At 38.9% G+C, this 21,578-nt stretch overlaps 1 pseudogene; it reads left to right on the forward strand.

Annotated features, from left to right (window-relative positions):
- The first annotated feature begins 1,342 nt into the window (after nt 1-1,342).
- LOC122054698 lies at nt 1,343-2,216 on the forward strand (annotated as a pseudogene).
- Nucleotides 2,217-21,578: the final 19,362 nt, after the last annotated feature.

A 21,578-nucleotide genomic window follows, 5' to 3' on the forward strand; every position in this document is an offset into this window, starting at 1 on the left:
TTGATCGTGCTAGGTTAGCCCATTGAGCTCTCCACGCTCTACTTGCACTTTGTAAAGTCCCTACACATTCGATGCACATATCGATATGACAATAATAAATAAACCTTTTTCCAACATATCAAAATAAAATATTAAAGCAACCTAGTTGCACCAAACCACTTGGGAGCATAGATATATCAACACTAAGTATCAAAGGGTTCCTCCCTATGTTTGAGTTAGAAATCCAAGTTTGACAGTTAAGGGCATGATTTAAGTCAATGTCTATAGATAAGTCACTTTAGACAAGCTTGGTACTCAAATGTTGTCTTTTAGCTACTCTTATTCAAGGTGGGTTGATTTTTTTTTTTTTTTGTTTGGTTGATGAAAACATCTGGATCTCCTTCACTCAAAAATTTTCAATGGATATAGTAGATTGCTTGACCAAACTGTTTATTTTGGTCACTAAGATAATTTGTGGGTTTTATTAGATTTGGTACATCGTTTGATGGTTATCCATTCTCCAAGGGTTATTTGGATTTTGGTCAACTAAACATATTTTGCTTGATTAACCAAAGATCATAGACAAGATCAATCTAGCAATTCTATCTGATGGGAATTTCTTGACCAATCAAATATAATTTCGGAATTCTACTGTCTTTTTCCTTTTGGAAAATCTTTCAAAAGTATAAAAATCATTAGTATTAGAAAAAATGCTTTTATCTATAAAAAAAATTAATGAATGTATTTAATATTGTTATTATTAATGGTTCAATAGCAATTAATTTTAGTGTCTATCATTGAGTTCAGATTCTCCCCATATCTCCTCGTCAAATAATCATGACATCTTTATGATGTACACTCTATCCTTGAGATATAATTTAACTCATCCGATTAAAAATGTATAAGAACATGAAATCCTTAAAACAGAGAATCTAATCTCCTGTCATTCATCTATATACATTAACTATGATATTATCTCCCATTGTTGACATTTTATTATCAACGTTCATATTTTTTTATTTCGGTTATTGCTGAAACTCCCACTACGGATTTGATTGGGGTGATTTTTTTTTTTTTTTAGTCCTAGAAATTTCCTTTAACTTGGTCCGGCCATGGCGATGGAGATCTCCCACCGCCACGTGGTGGTCATCGCCGTCGCCGTTTGATGCGCACTCTACTATCTCGAATTACCGCAGGTCTCACCGCCGCCGCCCTCTCCGCCTTCCCCTTTCCCTCCCCTCCTAATCTCCTCTTCTTTGTCGCAGAGGCCGCCGCCCTCTCGGCCCTACACCTATCTAAACCTCCCTCCCCCCTAATCTTCTTTCCGCGCCTCGCAGTCGCCTCTACCACGTGGTTCCCATGAAACCGCCCTCTTCCTCCCCGCCGCCGCTGGCGCTCACCTTCTCGTCTCCTGAGTCTCTCCGATTGGATTCGGCCTCACCTCCCCTTCGACCCTGTCGCCTCCCGGGGCGCGGTTCCTGGCACCAAATCTCTCAGCAATCTGTGGCTCGAGATCAACCATGGCGAGACGAATCTCGAACTTCAACCAAATTCCCAGGATGATGCGAGAGGCGAAAAAGATGGAACCTTTACCGTTCTCCCAGTTGTCAACGTGGCTATAGTCAGGATCCGCAACACTAGAGGCGAAGTCCTTGTCGAATCCCACCAGCTTCTCTCTGATGACACGGTGCGACACCGGTCCCGCCCCCTTTCCGAGAAGATGATGCCCGGGGAGGTTGTGGAGGAAGCCGCCCAGCGTGCAGTTCGTGAGGAATTGCGAAAGATGTGGTAAGGATTTTACCTGGCTCGTATCAAATGAGGGTGGAGGAAAGGGCTTCCGCCTCTTACCCAGACCTGCCTGCAAGGTACATTTTGCATTCCGTTGATGCCGAAGTGGAAGGATTGCCGGAGGTGGGAGAGTTTTCTTCAGAAGAGAATGGAGAGGGTGTTGAGGCAGTGAAGGCAGTTTTTGTTTGGAAGGCAGGCACTTCTGGAAATGGGTTGATGTTGACGGCGTCATACAGCAGTCCTAGCGATGATTTGGGTACATAAAGGTGAAGTTTTGGTTATATTTATTACAGTTACTAATCTATTCCACATGCATGATCTGCAATTACTATAGAAATTTGTTTCCGTATTGGCGTATAAGGTGAGGGTGTTGAAAGATTGAAACAATGTTGATAGTTTATTAGTATGTAATCAACATGACAGCTGAAATTTCTATGTCAAATTAGTTTTCCCTCACAATTTATGCTATATTACATATTTTCTTCTTTTGCCAACGTGATGTTTGTATAATGTCAATAGTAAATTAGTATCCGAACAACATGACAGCTGAAATTCTTATGCCTGATTAGTTTTTCTGTAACAATTTGTGCTATGCTACACATTTTCTGCTTTTGCCGAAGTGATGTTTGTATATTTCCTCCCATTCTGCTATGAAGAAAAATGTTCACTACTTAAAGTATCCTGTATATAACAAAAATGTAGATGGGAATAGAGGAAGGGGTCAGATTTATCCGAATGATAACAAAAGTAAGAATACCGTCTATAATGTTAGATCAGTAGTATAGTTAGTAGAATAGTTCACAAAAGGAGTGGATATAGATAACTGTTATTGATGCATAGGAATATAGGAAGGACACCAAGTAGTTGATATTGTACCTCTAGGACCAAAACTTCTTGTTTCAGAAGACGAATCCATTAAGCTTGATCAATGATTAATAACAATTCTAATACGACATCCAGAAGTTGTGCTTGCAGACCTATTAGGGTTCAAAATGTTAAGTCAGAGAAAAAAAAAACAGAAAAAGAGTGCAACTATAATTTCGATATTCAATCCTAACACCTGGATAGTATCTATGTGTAGCTTGTCACATAAATAGACGTTAGACTAAGACATGATCCTATTCAACCGAGTTTGTGCTTGAGATTTCCTTTTCTTGATGATTCCCCCCATATTATTATATTCTGTTCACTTTCTTGTTTTCATTTTCATGAAGACTAATACAGCAATAAGTTGAGTGTAACAATGAAGGCAATGTAAAGTTTGGTGCTTAATAAAGATAATTGTTGGATCGAGATGCGCTAGAGAAGGGGGGGGGGGGGGTGAATAGCGCTTACGGCTATTCGTTCGATTATCGGAATCGTAAAAACTCGTTCAGAAATAACGTAGCGGAAAGTAAATAAAAAAGGACACGAAGGATTTACTTCGTTCAGAGCCTGTGACAACTCCTACTCGAAGTCCCGCGATCCTTGATCGCTTCCAGTGGGCAACAACTATAAGTTCGTTAAAATGTTTACAAATTGAAGTACAAGAAGCAATAAACTATACCAACGACAATGTAAAGACGGAAAAACTAAGCTCCGGGTCGTCGGGAGGATGTCGCAGCACTTCGAGGTCGTATTGTTCGTAGCACGCAGCAAGAGATCAATTCAAAATTCGTTGTCTTAGCTGCTGCCTCGAACACTGCTTATAAAGCGTGTTCAAGGCGCCTTGAATGCTATCCAAGGCGCCCTAACAGGGCCGAATCGCCTGCGGAGATAAGCGCTGACTTCTTCTGCGTTTATCTTGCTCAAGGCGCCTTCAATCGCAGCTCCAAGGCGCCTTCACAGCTCCAAGGCGCCTTCAATCCAGCTCCAAGGCGCCTTAAGCTTCTGGTCCAAGGCGCCTTCAGAGTCCTCCAAGTCGCCTTCAGAGTCCTCCAAGGCACCTCGAACAGTGCTTCGCAGCCAACTCCAGCTTTGCACCTGAGGCGCATCCAAGCTCCATGGAGGCGCCTGGGTACTGTTCATCCGAGGCCAATTTTGCACTTTGGTCCCTGCAAGATATGTTAATCCCAAAAATACTCTGCAGCACAAAGTTAGCATATAAAGATAGTATGAATATGAAGTTTGACAGTCATCGGACTATCCGGGTCTGACTTCGGATTTCTGACCGGAAACCCTAGGTCGACCCGACGCCTACTGTTCCCTCTACGAGGAACGCGTCCTCACCTACTCCACTCAGGAGATTTACCTGATGCCAGTCCGGTCCTCCAGACCGACTGGACTTTTGCTCAGCGTCCGTTGCTTCTGGTCTTCATGCTGGACGTCCGGTTCTCGACCCGTCCAGACTTCTACCCGATTCGCGACACCAGGATTTTAACCTAGGGTTACCGCCCCCTAGGATTTTTGCCCGAAGCTCCGACCCGCCAAGACTTCCCGCATAGGGTTACCACCCCTTAGGGTTTTCCCTTTGCCTAACCGCAGTTAGGACTTTTCTTTACCTAGGGTTATCACCCCCTAGGACCTAGGGTTACCACCCCCTAGGATTTTTCACCTGCCTAATCACAGTTAGGACTTTTCTGCAAGCTCCATGAACTTGTTAGATAACAAACAACTTAACTTTGAATCCTTTGACATAATCAAAACACATGTTTGATCGTCGGATGCTTCCCGCACCAACAATCTCCCCCTTTTTTGATTATGACAACATGATTCAAAGTTAAGTAAAAAAGTATAAAAAAATATGGCAGTAAGTGCAAAACTTAAACATGAGCAGAAATGAAATAATTTGAAAACAACACCTTATGCTCCCCCTTTCATTCATTATGTTTAAGTTCTTAATTCTTAACTTTGATTTTTCTCTCCCCCTTTGACATAAATCAAAAAGAACACTCAAGAAGAGGAAAAAAAAAAAATGTATGCTATTTAATTTTAAGCTCCCCTGAAGGGTAGCACTTAGCATAAAGAAGTTATAGATATTTAGCTAAGTTTTTTGAAAATAATAGTTTTGTAAAGAATTATTTTTGAAAAAAAAATTATTTAGCTAAATTTTAAAGAATTTTTTGGGGTCAAATAAAATTTTTTTAATTCTATTTCAATTGAAATTGATATTGTAACGTAAGTTTGAGTTTAAACATTTAAAGTTTTGAAGGTTTCAATCAATTAAGTTTGAAATCATAATTTGAAATTTGATTATGATTTGAAAAACTATAATTTTGTAGACAGTGATTAAACATTTAATGCTTCGAATATTAGGAAATGAAAGTTAAGGAATTTTTCAAATAAATTTTGGAAATGATTTAAAAGGATTTTTCAAATAATTTTGAAATTAGTTTTAAAAGGATTTTTAAATAATTTTGAAATTAAGTTTTAAAAGATTTTTACAAGAATTTCGAAATTAGGTTTTAAAATAATTTTGAAATTAAGTTTTAAAAGATTTTAAAATGATTTTTGAAAAGATTTTTAAAATTATTTTGAAATAAAATTTTTAAAAGATATTTTTTTTAAAATAATCTTGAAAGTAATTTTGAAATTAAGTTTTTTTTAAAGATTTTAAAAATAATTTTGAAATTAAGTTTTAAAAGATTTAAAAATAATTTTTAAAAGCTTTTTCAAATAATTTTGAAAATAAGTTTTAAAATAATTTTGAAATTAAGTTTTAAAAGATTTTTAAAATGATTTTTGAAAATAAGTTTTGAAAAGATTTTTAAAATGATTTTGAAATTAAGTTTTAAAATAGTTTTGAAATTAAGTTTTAAAAGATTTTTAAAAGAATTTTGAAATTAAGTTTTAAAAGATTTTTAAAATGATTTTTGAAAATATTTTTAAAATGATTTTGAAATTAAGTTTTAAAATAGTTTTGAAATTAAGTTTTAAAAGAATTTTGAAAATAAGTTTTAAAAATATTTTTAAAATGATTTTGAAATTAAGTTTTAAAATAGTTTTGAAATTAAGTTTTAAAAGATTTTTAAAAGAATTTTGAAAGTAAATTTGAAAATAAATTTTGAAAATAAATTTGAAAATAAATTTTAAAATAATTTTGAAAGTAAGTTTTAAAAGATTTTTAAAATGATTTTTGAAAATAAGTTTTCAAAAGATTTTTAAAATGATTTTGAAATTAAGTTTTAAAATAGTTTTGAAATTAAGTTTTAAAAGATTTTTAAAAGAATTTTGAAAAAAGTTTTAAAATAATTTTGAAATTAAGTTTTAAAAGATTTTTAAAAGAATTTTGAAAATAAGTTTTGAAAAGATTTTTAAAATGATTTTGAAATTAAGTTTTAAAATAGTTTTGAAATTAAGTTTTAAAAGATTTTTAAAAGAATTTTGAAATTAAGTTTTAAAATAATTTTGAAATTAAGTTTTAAAATAGTTTTGAAATTAAGTTTTAAAAGATTTTTAAAAGAATTTTGAAATTAAGTTTTAAAATAATTTTGAAATTAAGTTTTAAAATAATTTTGAAATTAAGTTTAAAAAGATTTTTAAAATGATTTTTGAAAATAAGTTTTGAAAATATTTTTAAAATGATTTTGAAATTAAGTTTTAAAATAGTTTTGAAATTAAGTTTTAAAAGATTTTTAAAAGAATTTTGAAAATAAGTTTTAAGATAATTTTGAAATTAAGTTTTAAAAGATTTTTAAAATGATTTTAGAAAATAAGTTTTGAAAAGATTTTTAAATTGATTTTGAAATTAAGTTTTAAAATAGTTTTGAAATTAAGTTTTAAAAGATTTTTAAAAGAATTTTGAAAAAAGTTTTAAAATAATTTTGAAATTAAGTTTTAAAAGATTTTTAAAATGATTTTTGAAAATAAATTTTGAAAAGATTTTTAAAATCATTTTGAAATTAAGTTTTAAAGTAATTTTGAAATTAAGTTTTTAAAGATTTTTAAAAGAATTTTGAAAAATATTTTAAAATAATTTTGAAATTAAGTTTTAAAAGATTTTTAAAAGAATTTTGAAAATAAGTTTTAAAATAATTTTGAAATTAAGTTTTAAAAATTTTTTAAATAATTTTGAAAATAAGTTTTGAAAAGATTTTTAAAATAATTTTCAAATTAATTTTTAAAGGATTTTTAAAATAATTTTAAAAATGATTTTTAAAGGATTTTTCAAATAATTTTTAAAGAATTTTTAAAATAATTTTGAAAATGATTTTTAAAGGATTTTTCAAATAATTTTTAAAGAATTTTTCAAATAATTTTGAAATTAATTTTCTAAGGATTTTTCAAATAATTTTTAAAGGATTTTTAAATAATTTTTAAAGAATTTTTAAAATAAATTTGAAATTAATTTTCAAAGGATTTTTCAAATAATTTTTAAAGGATTTTTAAAATAATTTTAAAATTAATTTTCAAAGGATTTTCAAATAATTTTTAAAGGATTTTTCAAGGATTTTTAAAATAATTTTGAAATTAATTTTCAAAGGATTTTTCAAAAATTTTTAAAGGATTTTAAAATAATTTTTAAAGAATTTTTAAAATAATTTTGAAATTAATTTTCAAAGGATTTTTCAAATAATTTTGAAAATGATTTAAAATGGATTTTTTGAATAATTTTGTAAAAAAATTTAAAATAATTTTGAAATTTATTTTCAAAGGATTTTTGAAATAATTTTTAAAGGATTTTTAAATAATTTTTAAAGAGTTTTAAAATAATTTTGAAAGAATTTTTAAATTAATTTTGAAATTAATTTTCAAAGGATTTTTCAAATAATTTTTAAAGGATTTTAAATAATTTTTAAAGGATTTTTCAAATAATTTTTAAAAGATTTTTAAATAATTTTTAAAATAATTTTGAAATTAATTTTCAAAGGATTTGTTAAATAAGTTTTAATGGATTTTTAAATAATTTTTAAAGAATTTTTAAAATAATTTTGAAATTAATTTTCAAAGAATTTTTCAAATAATTTTTAAAATGTTTGAATTTTAATTTGATTTTATTTTTTAATCTTATTAGATTTTTTAGTCCTTAGTCGTCTCACCCGGTCTAAATTTCAAATCAGAGAATCCTATTATTTTTGTGAGATGATTTATGGTTCAATTTTAGGGTTTTGTTTAACTTTATGTTAGATTCGGGTTTAGTTTTGGGTTCAACAAGTAGACATTCTTTGGATAAACTTCTGGGCTATGGTGAGTCACAAGGACCTCATTTAAGTAACCATGCCTTCGAGGTTTTCCAAATAGTTCTACCCATTGAACTTAGTACAAAACCTTGGTCTAACTAGTTAGGATCCATTTAAGGGTAGCTTCGGTCAGTTCCACTTGGCCAAATGCACCAGGTCGAAATCATATCTTCCTAAACATGCGATGCCCAAGTTTCCCCAACGTACTATCATCCAAAAACTTCACCAGTACTGTGAGTCAAGTTAGACCTAGCTCTTTTTATTCTAACCCTATTTATCCTGCCGGGTAGGTAAAGTTCGATTACCCTGTCGGGTAGATTAAGTTCGGTTATCCAGTCGGGTAGTTTAGTTGGGGGTGCCAGTTATTCTGGATCCTCCTTCTATAAGTTGAATTTTACTTTAGATTTGAATTTTGAATTTTGGATTTTGAATTTTAAATTTTTTAATTTAATTTCGAATTTTGAATTTTTAATTTAATTTTGAATTTTGAATTTTAAATTTTAAATTTTAAATTTTAAATTTTAAATTTTAAATTTTAATTTAATTTTTAATTTTTAATTTTTAATTTTGATTTAATTTTGAATTTTAAATTTTAAATTTTAAATTTTAAATTTTAAATTTAATTTCGAATTTTGAATTTTTAATTTAATTTCGAATTTTTAATTGAATTATGTTCGATTTATTAATATTGTTTTTGTCTTTGCTCCCCCTAGATCATAGTCTCGATATAGTCTATCAAGGTAGTGTATCTGATCCTTGGAGATCCAATATAGTCCAAGTCCAACTTGATTGACCAAGTTTGACTTGGGGACCCATGCTTGAACTATGGTTTTATTATTTCTATTTACTAAAGATAGATATGATTTATATTTTGTTTTGGTCTTAAATCCAAGTCTGGCTTTGTTGTAAACGGCTCGCTGTTTTCCAAGAATCAAATCCAGATTCTTGGAACCCATGGTAAACCGTTCCAACGTGTCCTTGAGTTCTTTAATTTGAGTTTTCAAATTGGAATTTTCTTCCTCAAGTTGTTGGACTTGAGTTGAACTTCCAATTTGAACTGGTTCATTTAAAGAACTTAAGTCAGTCGTTTCCTTAAGGGCTGTTACCTCCTTTTGGAGCGATTTGACCTGGACGTTGGATTTAGCCAACTTCTTTAGTAAATAAGGAACTAAATTTCTTAAGTCATCTAATTGAGTTTCGGCAAGTAAGGCACTTACAGTGGGTTTGGACCTTCGGAAACGGATGCGGATCCGTGGCTTCGCTCGGACTCAGTTTCCGAGTCGCTCTCGGTTTCTGAATTGGACTCGAGCTCGGACTCGGTTTCAACAACATGTGCTAGTACTGGTAGAGCGAGAAGGCTCGCTTGCTCTTCTTCATCCGATTCGGATTCGTCTGATGACTCGGACCAGGGCGAGAAGTGCTAAAACTTTCTTGGAGGGCCATTTAGAGAATATGCAAAAGGAATAAAAAAAAATATGTCCCAAGACTACGTCTTGGATTAGCAGTGCGGGAGTAAAGAATTGAGAAGAGAACTAACTCGAGTGGTGTTGCACCAACCTCGAGCGAAATTGATACGAACAAAAAAAAAACTGGAATATAGTAATACTACTAATTTCAGTTGACTCCGAAAAAATTTAAAACACCGCGAAAAAATGCGTGATTGGTGGTTGCACCAGATCAACGCGACCTCGCTCTGATACCAATTGTTGGATCGAGATGCGCTAGAGGGGGGGCTGAATAGCGCTCACGGCTATTTCGTTCGATTATCGGAATTGTAAAAACTCGTTCAAAAATAACGCAGCGGAAAGTAAATAAAAAAGGACACGAAGGATTTACTTCGTTCGGAGCCTGTGACGACTCCTACTCGAAGGCCCGCGATCCTTGATCGCTTCTAGTGGGCAACAACTATAAGTTCGTTAAAATGTTTACAAATTGAAGTACAAGAAGCAATAAACTATACCAACGACAATGTAAAGACGGAAAAACTAAGCTCCGGGTCATCGGGAGGATGTCGCAGCACTTCGAGGTCGTATTGTTCGCAGCACGCAGCAAGAGATCAATTCAAAATTCGTTGTCTTAGCTGCTGCCTCGAACACTGCTTATAAAGCGTGTTCAAGGCGCCTTGAATGTTATCCAAGGCGCCCTAACAGGGCCGAATCGCCTGCGGAGATAAGCGCTGACTTCTTCTGCGTTTATCCTGCTCAAGGCGCCTTCAATCGCAGCTCCAAGGCGCAAGGCGCCTTCAGAGTCCTCCAAGGCGCCTTCAGAGTCCTCCAAGGCGCCTCGAACAGTGCTTCGCAGCCAACTCCAGCTTTGCACCCGAGGTGCATCCAAGCTCCATGGAGGCGCCTCCAAGGTCTATGGAGGCGCCTCGGTACTGTTCATCCGAGGCCAATTTTGCACTTTGGTCCATGCAAGATATGTTAATCCCAAAAATACCCTGCAACACAAAGTTAGCACATAAAGATAGTATGAATATGAAGTTTGACAGTCATCAGACTGTCCGGGTCTGACTTTGGATTTCCGACCGGAAACCCTAGGTCGACCCGACGCCTACTGTTCCCTCTACGGGGAACGCGTCCTCACCTACTCCACTCAGGAGATTTACCTGATGCCAGTTCGGTCCTCCAGACCGACTGAACTTTTGCTCAGCGTCCGTTGCTTCTGGTCTTCATGCTGGACGTTCGGTCCTCGACCCGTCCAGACTTCTACCCGGTTCGCGACACCAGGATTTTAACTTAGGGTTACCACCCCCTAGGATTTTTGCCCGAAGCTCCGACCCGCCTAGACTTCCCGCATAGGGTTACCACCCCCTATGACCTAGGGTTACCACCCCCTAGGGTTTTCCCTTTGCCTAACCGTAGCTAGGACTTTTCTTTACCTAGGGTTACCACCCCCTAGGATTTTTCACCTGCCTAACCACAGTTAGGACTTTCCTGCAAGCTCCATGAACTTGTTAGATAACAAACAACTTAACTTTGAATCCTTTGACATAATCAAAACACAGGTTTGATCGTCGGATGCTTCCCGCACCAACAGTAATGAATTGATTCCCCCAAAACATTATAATATGAATAATTTAGATAGTTTAGTTTTAGTTAGCCTAAATAATTCAATTAATAATTACTTCCTAATGCACTTTGCAGGAACTCCATCATAAATCTAGAAATCAAGCAATTCTACAGTTTGGTCTAGTCTTGGGAATAATATCACTAGATTTCCAAAATAATCGATCTTATGCAAAACAGAAAGACCATTTTTTTTATAGATTCATTTGTATGTAAAACTGCTTATGAAGTTGTTGAGTAAGTTACTATGATCTGCATATGTTCACCAATTGCAATATTGTCTGTGAATGTGGTTCCATGATTCCATCAATGCTAATAGGGGGAATAAGCAAAAAGATGCCGATTTAGTTAGTATGATCCTTTTGTAGTGTTTGCATAAGGTCTTGGTATCAAATCCTTCATCAGTTGTGTGGGGGTTCTCCTTTTCTTTCTCCTCAAAATAGCTAGAATAAGCATCCACTTGATTCTTCATTGAATCTGATTCATCACATTAGTTCTTATCTAGTGGATTCAGGACACAAAATTGCTATCTAATATGATATGCCTACAGACCACTCTGCATTTGCCTGCTGGTCTCGTCCTAAAGTTTATAAATCCTTGTTGCACTCCTAAAATAATTTTGTCAAGTCAACATGACAAAATATATCAATACTCACAATGAGTTTAAGTTAAATCATTGTTCATACACCAAAACTCTGGTTGAAGACATGATGGCGCTAACATATTGATCTTATATTGTTCACGATTTCGTTCTCTTGCTTGCAGCTTAATCTCGTCAAGCAATGAGTGAAGTGCAAAAGCATGGGTTAGTGAACACTTAAATCGGTTAAACTTTGACCTTGTTTTTATAGACGAGTGAGAGTGCAACAATTTAAACTATTTTAGAGGAACAAATTTAACAAAACACACTAGTTGAACATCTTTTCAATGATACACATTTTTTTTTTGAAAAAAAATACATTATTCTAATAATTTGATAATAATGATCCCTTTCATATTTTGCCCTATACAAATATTCAGCTTTTTTACATAAAAATATTAATCATGCGTAATTGTAATTTTTTTTAAAAAAATACTTGTCGTGTCCTTTATCTCCACCAACAATGCATAGATTTCACTTAATCTGACTTTATCTCCACCAACAATGCATAGATTTCACTTAATCTGACTATGTGATGTAATGTGTGGATTAGGAGATGGTCAATAATATAATTATGATCGGATCGTGATCATGATTTGATATTAGTTGTGATCTTTTCCTGAGTTTACTTTTCAATTTAGGTTATAGTTTGGATCGGGATGGGCGGTCGAAGACCGCCTGCGGTGGGCAGGTGGCCGGGCTGTTGGACACCGAGCAGGGGGCGGATTCTGGGTCACTCATCTCGACCCAAACTATAATTTGAATGGGAAGATGTACCCAAGGAGGATCATAATCAATTATGGTTGAATCGTGATCACGATCCGATCATAATTATATTGTGGATTATCCCCTGGTTTATAAAAGTTAAAAAGTGGGCCAAAGGATCCTTATACAAATAATGAAGCCCTCGAACTATAATCCAATTGTAAAGCACTTTTAGAGTTATTTAAGTATTCCCTGGTCGATTCCTAGTTGTGGCACAATGTGAATTAATTTTCTTCTGTGGGAAGATAATCTTGGAATGTTGATGGTAGGACGAGTATTTTCGGATTTATCTTGATGGCCGATAGAAAAAGTTTTTTGGGTCGAATAAATTACTTTAAGATTAATCGATTTGAAGAACTGTATATTTAGATTATGAAAAAAACACAGATAATGAAAGTGAGGTATTCTTCTATATGTTTACAAAAGGAATTCTTAGATATCATAACTTGCACGAACTGAAATTAACATGAAGAAGCAAAAAAAAAAAAAAAAAAGACCAATAATAGTTTTTTCAAAAGAAAACAAAAGTTGTTATCAATTCAACTCATAGCTGATCATATCTCATTAACTATCACTCTTTTATTCCAAACCTAATTCAACCCAGGTCTCGCCTCAAAATTTATAATTCACAAATGATTCATTTAATTGCAATTTATAGAATTAAACAAATGATAAATGAATTGCATGACACGTATAATATTAAGTCGTATCAATAAATCATATTAGTCGTTGCCATCTAGACGGTGGATGATGTATTCCCAACTGTCAATAAACAACGGAATGGAGTTTGTTTCCTCCAGCTGTTCTGGCAAAGTAAACACGTTCAGGTTTCCTCCCTACTCCCTAGGTAGGGGTGTAAATGAACCAAGTCACTCCCTAGGTAGGGGTGTAAATGAACCAAGCCGCTCGCGAGTTATTTGAAGCTCGATTCGATAAAAGTTCGTTTGAGCTCGTTTAATGTGGCTCGTTAAGATAAACAAATCAAGTTCAAGTTTCGCAATATTCGGCTCGTTAACTCGTGAACAAGTTCGTTAAGCTCATTAAGCAACTTTTAAATAAAAAAAATAATAGTTTTGATATTAAATTTATAGATTTTACACTCTACTTATGAAAAATATAGACAAATATATTAAATTTATTTATTAGAATAAAATTATAAATTTTAATAATATTATTATAATTTTCTCTAAATAGATAATTTAGTTTTTAATGAATATTTAAATTTATGATTTATATTCATTAAGTTCGTTTAGGCTCGATAAAAGCTCGAATAAGCTCATGAGCCATGAATATATTCGATTAAAGCTCGAACTCGGCTCGATTATAAATGAGCCAAGCTCAAACATTCAAGAGTTCGGCTCGGCTCGGCTCGATTACACCCTTATCCCTAGGGGTAGTGTAAACGAGACCAGATCCTTCTCTGGGTTTAAAAAAAAACAGTAAAATAGGAGATGAATCATTATATTCAATCCAGAATAAGGGATGAATAATTTATAATTATGATCAGATCATGATTGATCCGATCGTAATTGATTGTGATCCCTTTATGAGTTCATCGTCCTCTTAGATTATAATTTGAATTGGGATAGATAGCTAAAAGGCGCTAGCAATGAGCAAATAATCAGACTATCAGATATTGAGCGAAGGTGAAAGGTCATTTGACCATTTGTCCTAACTTAAATTATAATATGCTTAATTACGATATCTGACTATCGGATTATAATTATAAATGATATACCCCTTAACTTTTCTGGGTGTATTGGAATCTGGCCTCAGTGTAAACACAGCAGCCTTACTGGTCCATAATTTGACGATGTCAGTCGCTTTTAAAGCCCTAACCTCTCCTTACGCTAATTCTACTCGACGCTCCCTGCTGCTTCGACAAGTGCACCGTGGGAGGATCCTGCTGCTTCGACAAGTGCACCGTGGGAGGATTTCGTGCTCTCGCCCCCGGCTCCTACCTTCTGTTCTTGCCCCTTCAACTTCTACTATTTTTTTTTTCTTTTCTATTTGATTCCTGGCCTTGTTTAATCCCTTTTAAAGAATTTTTTTGAAAGCATATTCAATGAAATGAAAAGATTATAGATTTCTTTAGCTGCTTGCTTTTCACAATTAAGTGAAGTAGTGATTAATTTTGCCATTAGAAATTGATTAAATTTAATAGGGATTAAAATGGACGGTTAATTTAGTTCATATTTCATGGTTTATCGACTATCTTGAATAAATTAGATTTATTCTTTATTAGATTTTAAGGGCGGAGTCAATTTATTCTTTTTCTCGATTAATTCGATCCGATTATAAGTGCTGGGTCAATTTATTCTTTCTCATTTAATTCGATTCGATTTTAACGGCGAGTCAATTTATTTTTGTCTCGATTAGTTCGATTCGACTTTAAGGACGGTGTAAATTTATTCATTCTCGAATCTATTTTTTTTTCGATTAATTCGATTCGATTTTAACGGCTGAGTCAATCTATTCTTTAATTCGATTCGATTTTAACGGCTGAGTCAATTTATTCGTTTCCCATTCGATTTCTTTAACCGAATGCTGAACAGAATCTCCGACTGGGCCAGGATTTCGAGAGGGCCATTTTGGTCCGACCACCTGTTCTTTCTTTCCTTGCAATTCTCTTTCCTTGTAATTCTGAAACAGAAGTTTCTGTTTTATCTAGTGTTGAGAAAATCGGATTGGACCGATTGGTCCGACCGATTGAATCGTGAATCAGCTCTTGATTCGGTCTGATCAATCATTAAAGTCAAAAAAATTAAAAAAATCGATCAAAACTGCTCGAAATATATATATATATATATATATATATATATATATATATATCACCAGTTCAGTCTGTTTTGATATATATCACCAGTTCAGTCCGATTTTCAAAACATTAGTTTTATGTGCCTTCACTTATGTTCTCTCTCTTTTATCCTTTCAAAATTTCTCAATCGGGAGATACATGTCTGATTATTATTATTATACATATACCATGGTGATCCGGTGATAAGGTAGGGCCCGACCGGCAGAAGGTCATAGTGGTCAACGTTACGTGAGCATCCGATTGGAAGAATTACCTCCGTGGTCAGCAGGAAGAGTAGACGGTAGACGGTCTGACACCTCGACAGCTCGGTCAAACACCGAGCTTCCGACGCTCATGAAGCTCAACCAGGGAGGCACGAGGCTAGGCCATACAGTGGATGCAGCCTCGACCTGGTAGACAGGGCTCCCTCGCCCGATGGGGAGAACCAACCAGCAGAGCACTAGCCGAGCAAACGCTCGGCCCGGCTGTTGCATCACCTAGACGGCAGACTAGCCGAGCGGCTCTCCCGCTCGGCCTAATAATAGACAAAGGAGCAGTTGGCGATATCTCCCTAGGGACCAATGTCATTGACAGACAGTATGGTCGGCGGCAGGGTCAGACAGAGAATCGTACGATGGAAGCTTCCACTATCACGTCAGGGATATGCTCGAGCTGTTAAGGTATGACGTCAGACACGTTTTTCTGACACAGTCTTTCCAGGTATGCTTTAGGAAGTGCGCATGTTTCGAGAAGCGTGCGCGCTCCTCCTGAGAGCTCTATATAAGAAGCCCCAAAGCTTTATCGGAGGTATGTTTTTTTTCATCACTATAGCTATAGTTACGTTACTCCCTTCTTCTCCACTTCACTTCATTCGATTGCCGCCAGTGACTGACTTGAACGTCGGAGGGCCATCGTCGGGGAGCCCCTCCCTGGCTTAACACTAACGACTTGTGCTTGCAGGCTTAGCTCGTTGGAGGTCCACGTCATCTTCAGTCGACATCCAGTCAACGTGAGCGCCACCTCCCCAGCGTCCGTCGACTCACTCTCGGACATGATCAAATTGACGGCGTCTATGGGAACACACATAAATCCGAGCTGAGGAGATGGAAGAAGCTGGACGCCTCCACGCGGTGATGCTCACCCAAGAGGAACTCGACGCGCTTATACAGGCACGGACAACAAAGATAGTTGAGCAGCAGCAACAAAGGGCGTTAGCCGATCGGCTAGCACAACAAGCGACGTCGGCCTCAGGAGGCCGAGCAGCGCACGAAGATCGTCTGGAGCAACTCTCCATATGGGGACAAAACAAGATGCCAACTGGCACTCCAGGAGAGGTTCCACAAGCACCTATTCTGTTTCACCGGGCATTATTTCAGACACCCTCAGAGATCGCGCAGGCCAACTAGGAAAGGAGCTCTTCGTCGGACGAGGCTCCTGTTCGGGACATGAGAAAAGGCAAAGTGCCCCGAGCTGATTCGTCTCTCGAACGGCTAAACCGACAATTCTCCGAAGCCATTCTACAAGATCCGTTGCCAAGACACTAGCCCCCTTGGCAATCGGGGAATATAACGGGTCGACCGACCCAGACAACCATCTTGGTAAGTTCGATAACGCCGCTACCCTTCATCAATATACAGATGTAGTCAAGTGCCGAGTTTTCCTCATTACACTCTCTGACTCGCCGCAACGGTGGTTTCGGAGGTTGCCGGACGGGTCGATCAAAAGCTTTAAAGACTTCCGAACGGCATTCCTTCACCACTTTGCGAGCAACAGGCGTTATCAGAAGATGAGTGTCAACCTGTTCTCTATGAAGCAAGGCACCAGGGAGACTCTCCGAGCTTTCATCCAGCGATTTAAGCAGGTGGCGATGGATATTCCATCGGTCTCGTCGGAAACCATGATGAACGCCTTCACGCAGGGGCTCGTGGACGGGGACTTCTTCCGATCGCTCGTCAGGAAGCCTTTGTGATTACAACCACATGTTGAAGAAGGCCAATGAGTACATCAACGTAGAGGAAGCTCAAGCGGCGAGGAGGAAGGAGGCACCGTCCGAGCCACCCTCTGTGACCGAACGAAGGCCGCCAATCAGCCATCAACCTCCGAGAGGACCCCGAGCTGAAGGGGTACGCCCGCACCAGGAAGCAAGGCCGCACGTCGTCCAGCATGTGGTCGCTGAACGACCGAGGACCAAGGGGAAGATATGGACCCCTTTGTTCTGCTTATTACATCAGTCCGCGACTCACAACACCCGTGACTGTCGCGGATTCAACCCGGTTGCCCAATCGGCACCTAGAAGCTATCGCCGTCGGTCCCCCTCGCTTGAACAGCGATACAGGCATCAACACCCGGAATGACGAGAGGAAGCAAGGAGATCAAGGCAACCTCATCAGAGAAGCACAGAGTTGCAGACGCCGGGCGTGAACGAAACAGGTCGTCCGCTCAGGAGGAGGAGAATATAAGCAATGCTGCCCGAGGGGAGATCAACATCATAGCTAGCGGGCCGACTGGCGGGGATTCCAACCGAGCACGGAAGTCACACGCTCGGCGGTTAGAAATCCATGCGGTGGGCTGCAGCCGAGAGCAGGCTAGGGGACCTGAGATCAGCTTTGGCCCCGGGATTTCGAGGGAGTTGAAGTGTCACACGACGACACGCTCATTATTCGCGCGGTAATTGCCAACTACAATATTCACTGCATATTCGTTGACACAGGTAACTCGGTCAATATCATTTTCAAGAAGGCATTCGATCAGCTCCAAATTGACCGAGGCGAGTTGCTGTCAATGATGACTCCTCTGTACGGGTTCACCGGCAATGAAGTCTTGCCGACTGGCCAAATCAAGATGGCCATCTCGCTCGGGGAGGAACTACTTCGGAGGATAAGGGCCACCAACTTCATCGTAGTAGATGCTCCCTTAGCCTACAATGTCATTTTGGGGCGACCAGCCCTCAATGAATTCCGAGCGGTTGTCTCAACCTTTTGCCAGAAGATTAAGTTTCCGGTAGAAGATCGAGTTGGAGAAGTAAAGGGGGATTAGCTGGCCGCTCAGTGATGCTATGTCTAGATGGTCAAGACTGAGGTAAGGTCTGCTCGGAAAACGCCCCGGATGGAGGTAAGTGCCATAACCGAGATGCCTCCCACTTTAATTTATGAAGAAAAGGAAGAAGTATAGATGCATCCCGGCCGAGCAGAGGCGACGACTTTGATAACGCCTGACTTGGAGGCCGAGCAGAAGGCCAAGCTGATCAGATGACTTCAGCAGAACCATGATGTCTTTGCATGGTCAACACATGAGCTGCCCGACATTTCCCCGAGTGTCGCGCGGCATGAACTCCACGTCCGACCGGACGCTCGGCCGGTGAAGCATAAAAAGAGAGACTTCAATGTTGAACAGAACCAGATTATCCGGAAGGATATTGAAAAGCTACTGGAGGCCGTCCACATACGCGAAGTTCAGTTTCCGAGCTGGCTTGCCAATGTGGTGCTGGTCTCCAAGGAGGGCAATAAATGAAGGGTTTGCATCGACTTCCAGGATCTTAACAAGGTGTGCCTAAAGGACTTCTATCCCTTGCCCAGGATCGATCAGATGGTAGATTTCACAGCCGGGTGTGAGCTGATATGCATGCTAGACACATATCACGGGTATCATCAAGTGCCGCTCGCCCGTGAAAACCAAGAGAAAATCAGTTTTATCACCGCCGATGGTACGTACTGCTATAATGTAATGTCGTTCGGCTTGAAGAATGCAGGAGCCACCTACTAGAGGCTGATGAACAAAGTCTTCCAGCGGCAGATCAACCACAACATAGAGGTATATGTCGACGACATATTAATTAAATCCTTCCGAGCTGTCAATCTCTGTGCAGATATCAAGGAGACCTGCCAGACCCTCCGGACATACAGAATAAAGTTAAATCCTCAGAAGTGTCTGTTCGGCGTTAAAAGTGAGCGCTTCCTGGGGTATATCATCACCGAACGGGGCATTGAGGCAAACCCCAGCAAGGTAAAAGCACTCCAAGATATGCCATCACCCAGAAACTTGAGGGAAACTCAACGCCTCACCGGCCGGATAACAATATTATCACGATTCATCTCCAAGTTGTCCGACCAGAGCCTTCCTTTTTTCAAGATTCTGCGTCGAGCCACCAAGTTTCAGTGGGATGAGAAGTGTGACCAGGCCTTCAAGAAACTTAAAGCATATCTGAACTTACTATCTGTACTAGCTAAGTCTACTGCCGGTGAACCGCTCCAGATCTATTTGCCCTCGACCGAGCACGCTGTCGGCTCGGCGTTGGTCCGGCAGAACGGCGAGGAACAGCCAGTGTACTTCTTGAGTCATATATTAAATGATATTGAATCTCGCTACACCGGTCTTGAGAAGCTCGCACTTCCATTGGTACTCACCGCTCGGAGGCTTCGTCCTTACTTCCTCGCTCATACTATCATTGTGATGACCAACAGCCCTTTGGGAAGAGTCCTGCTTAACCCAGAGGCGTTTGGTCGGCTGATCAAATGGACAACAGAGCTCAGCGAGTTCGATATCCAATATCAGCCCCGAACGGCGATCAAAGCGCAGACCTTAGCCGACTTTGTCACGGAGGTACAAAACCCTGAACCCGCCTCGGTTTGAAAAATATATGTGGATGAGTCTTCTACCCGGCAGGGTAGCGGGATTGGCATATTGCTTATCTCCCTGCAAGAAGAGCGGGTGCAGTTGTTTGTTCGGCTAGACTACCGGGTGACCAACAACGAGGCCGAATACGAGGCACTCATAGCAGGTCTGCAAGCCGCTCGGCACGTAGGAGCTATCCGAGTCCAAATTCACTCAGATTCTCAATTAGCTGCTCAGCAGCTGACTGGAGCATTTGAGATCGGTAATGCGCAGCTCAAGTTGTACGCCGAAGCCTTCGAAAAGCTAAAGGCAAATTTTCAGGAGGTAATCATCCAGAAGATCCCCCGAGTAGAAAACCAAGCGGCAAATGAGCTGGCCAAATTAGCAAGCTTGCTCTCACCGATCGTCATTAATCAGTCGAACGAGCAAGTATCCTTGGTGGTGCACGTCGATCGGATGGAATGGCTCACTTTCCCTAGCGAGTAGAGGACGACCATAATAGAGTTTCTGCGATCAGGAGTTATGTCGTCCGATCGAGAGGAAGCTCGCTTATTGAGAAGAAGAGCTGGTCGTTTCATCCTAGTTGGGGACCAGCTCTACAAGAAGGCCTTCTCTAGGCCATTGCTTAAATGCATTGTATCGGAAGACGCCAACTACATACTGCGAGAAGTACACCAAGGTTCCTGTGGAGGGCATCCGGGCGGTTGGTCACTAGCGAGGAAGATTCTGTTGGCAGAGTATTTTTGGCCGACTCTACAGGAAGATGCCGCTCGGATGATGGCTAACTGTCTGTCTTGCCAGAAGTACCACCACCTCTCCCATCGGCCGATCGAAGAGATGAAGGCTTCCACTTTGTTATGCTCGTTCGACCAATGGGACATGGATATTATGGGACCCTTCCCCATGGCGACTGGGTAGCGAAAATTTTTGCTCGTCGTAATAGATTACTTCTCCAAGTGGATTGAAGCCGAGCCGCTGTCGAAAATAACTGAACATATGGTCCAAAAGTTCATCTGGCATAATATCATCTGTTGTTTTGGCATTCCGCGTCGACTCGTCTCAGACAACGACAGACAGTTCGCCAGATAGAGACTTAAAGAATGGTGCGAGGGGTATGACATCCAGCAGGTCTTTACCTCCATAGCATACCCCCAGAGCAATGGACAGGCTGAAGTCGCTAATCGAGAGATCTTGCGAATTTTACGAGTTTGGCTCGACCACATCAGAGGGAGTTGGGTGGACGAGCTCCCAGGCGTGTTATGAGCAATCCACACAACTCCAAAGGAAGGGACCGGAGCAACCTCGTTTCACCTGGTGTACGGTGGTGAAGCAGTCGTTCCGATCGAGGTTGGGGTCGAATTCGAGCGGATACAGCGATATAGCGAGGATAACGCCGAACGGAGACTTCTGGAGTTGGACTTTGTAGATGAGGCGCGTGATAAAGCAGTCGCTCGGTTGATGGCCTACTGACAGAGGATGAGGCAGAACTACAACCGATGGCTGATCCCAAGGTCATTCCAGGTCAGCGACCTCGTGTGGAAGAAGGTGAAGCCGCGATGTCACTAAACTAGAAGCTCCGTGGGTCGGGCCATTCAAAGTCGTAGAGAAGCTCCGCTCGGGAGCCTATTACCTGGAGGATGAAGATGGGAGGCAATTAGAACGACCCTGGGGCCGAACCATCTCCAGCCGTACCGAGCTGGATGAAAGGTGCGCCAATATAATTAAGGTGTACTATCCATTTTTTCTGTTTCCCTTGGATGCAGGATTGGAATGAAAAGTGAAAGGTTACCAAAATTCTCATCGAGCGGCGACGTTAAACCCATGTCTCCATC

Source organism: Zingiber officinale, chromosome 3B (genome assembly GCF_018446385.1).
Source record: "Zingiber officinale cultivar Zhangliang chromosome 3B, Zo_v1.1, whole genome shotgun sequence".
Lineage (NCBI taxonomy): Eukaryota > Viridiplantae > Streptophyta > Magnoliopsida > Zingiberales > Zingiberaceae > Zingiber > Zingiber officinale.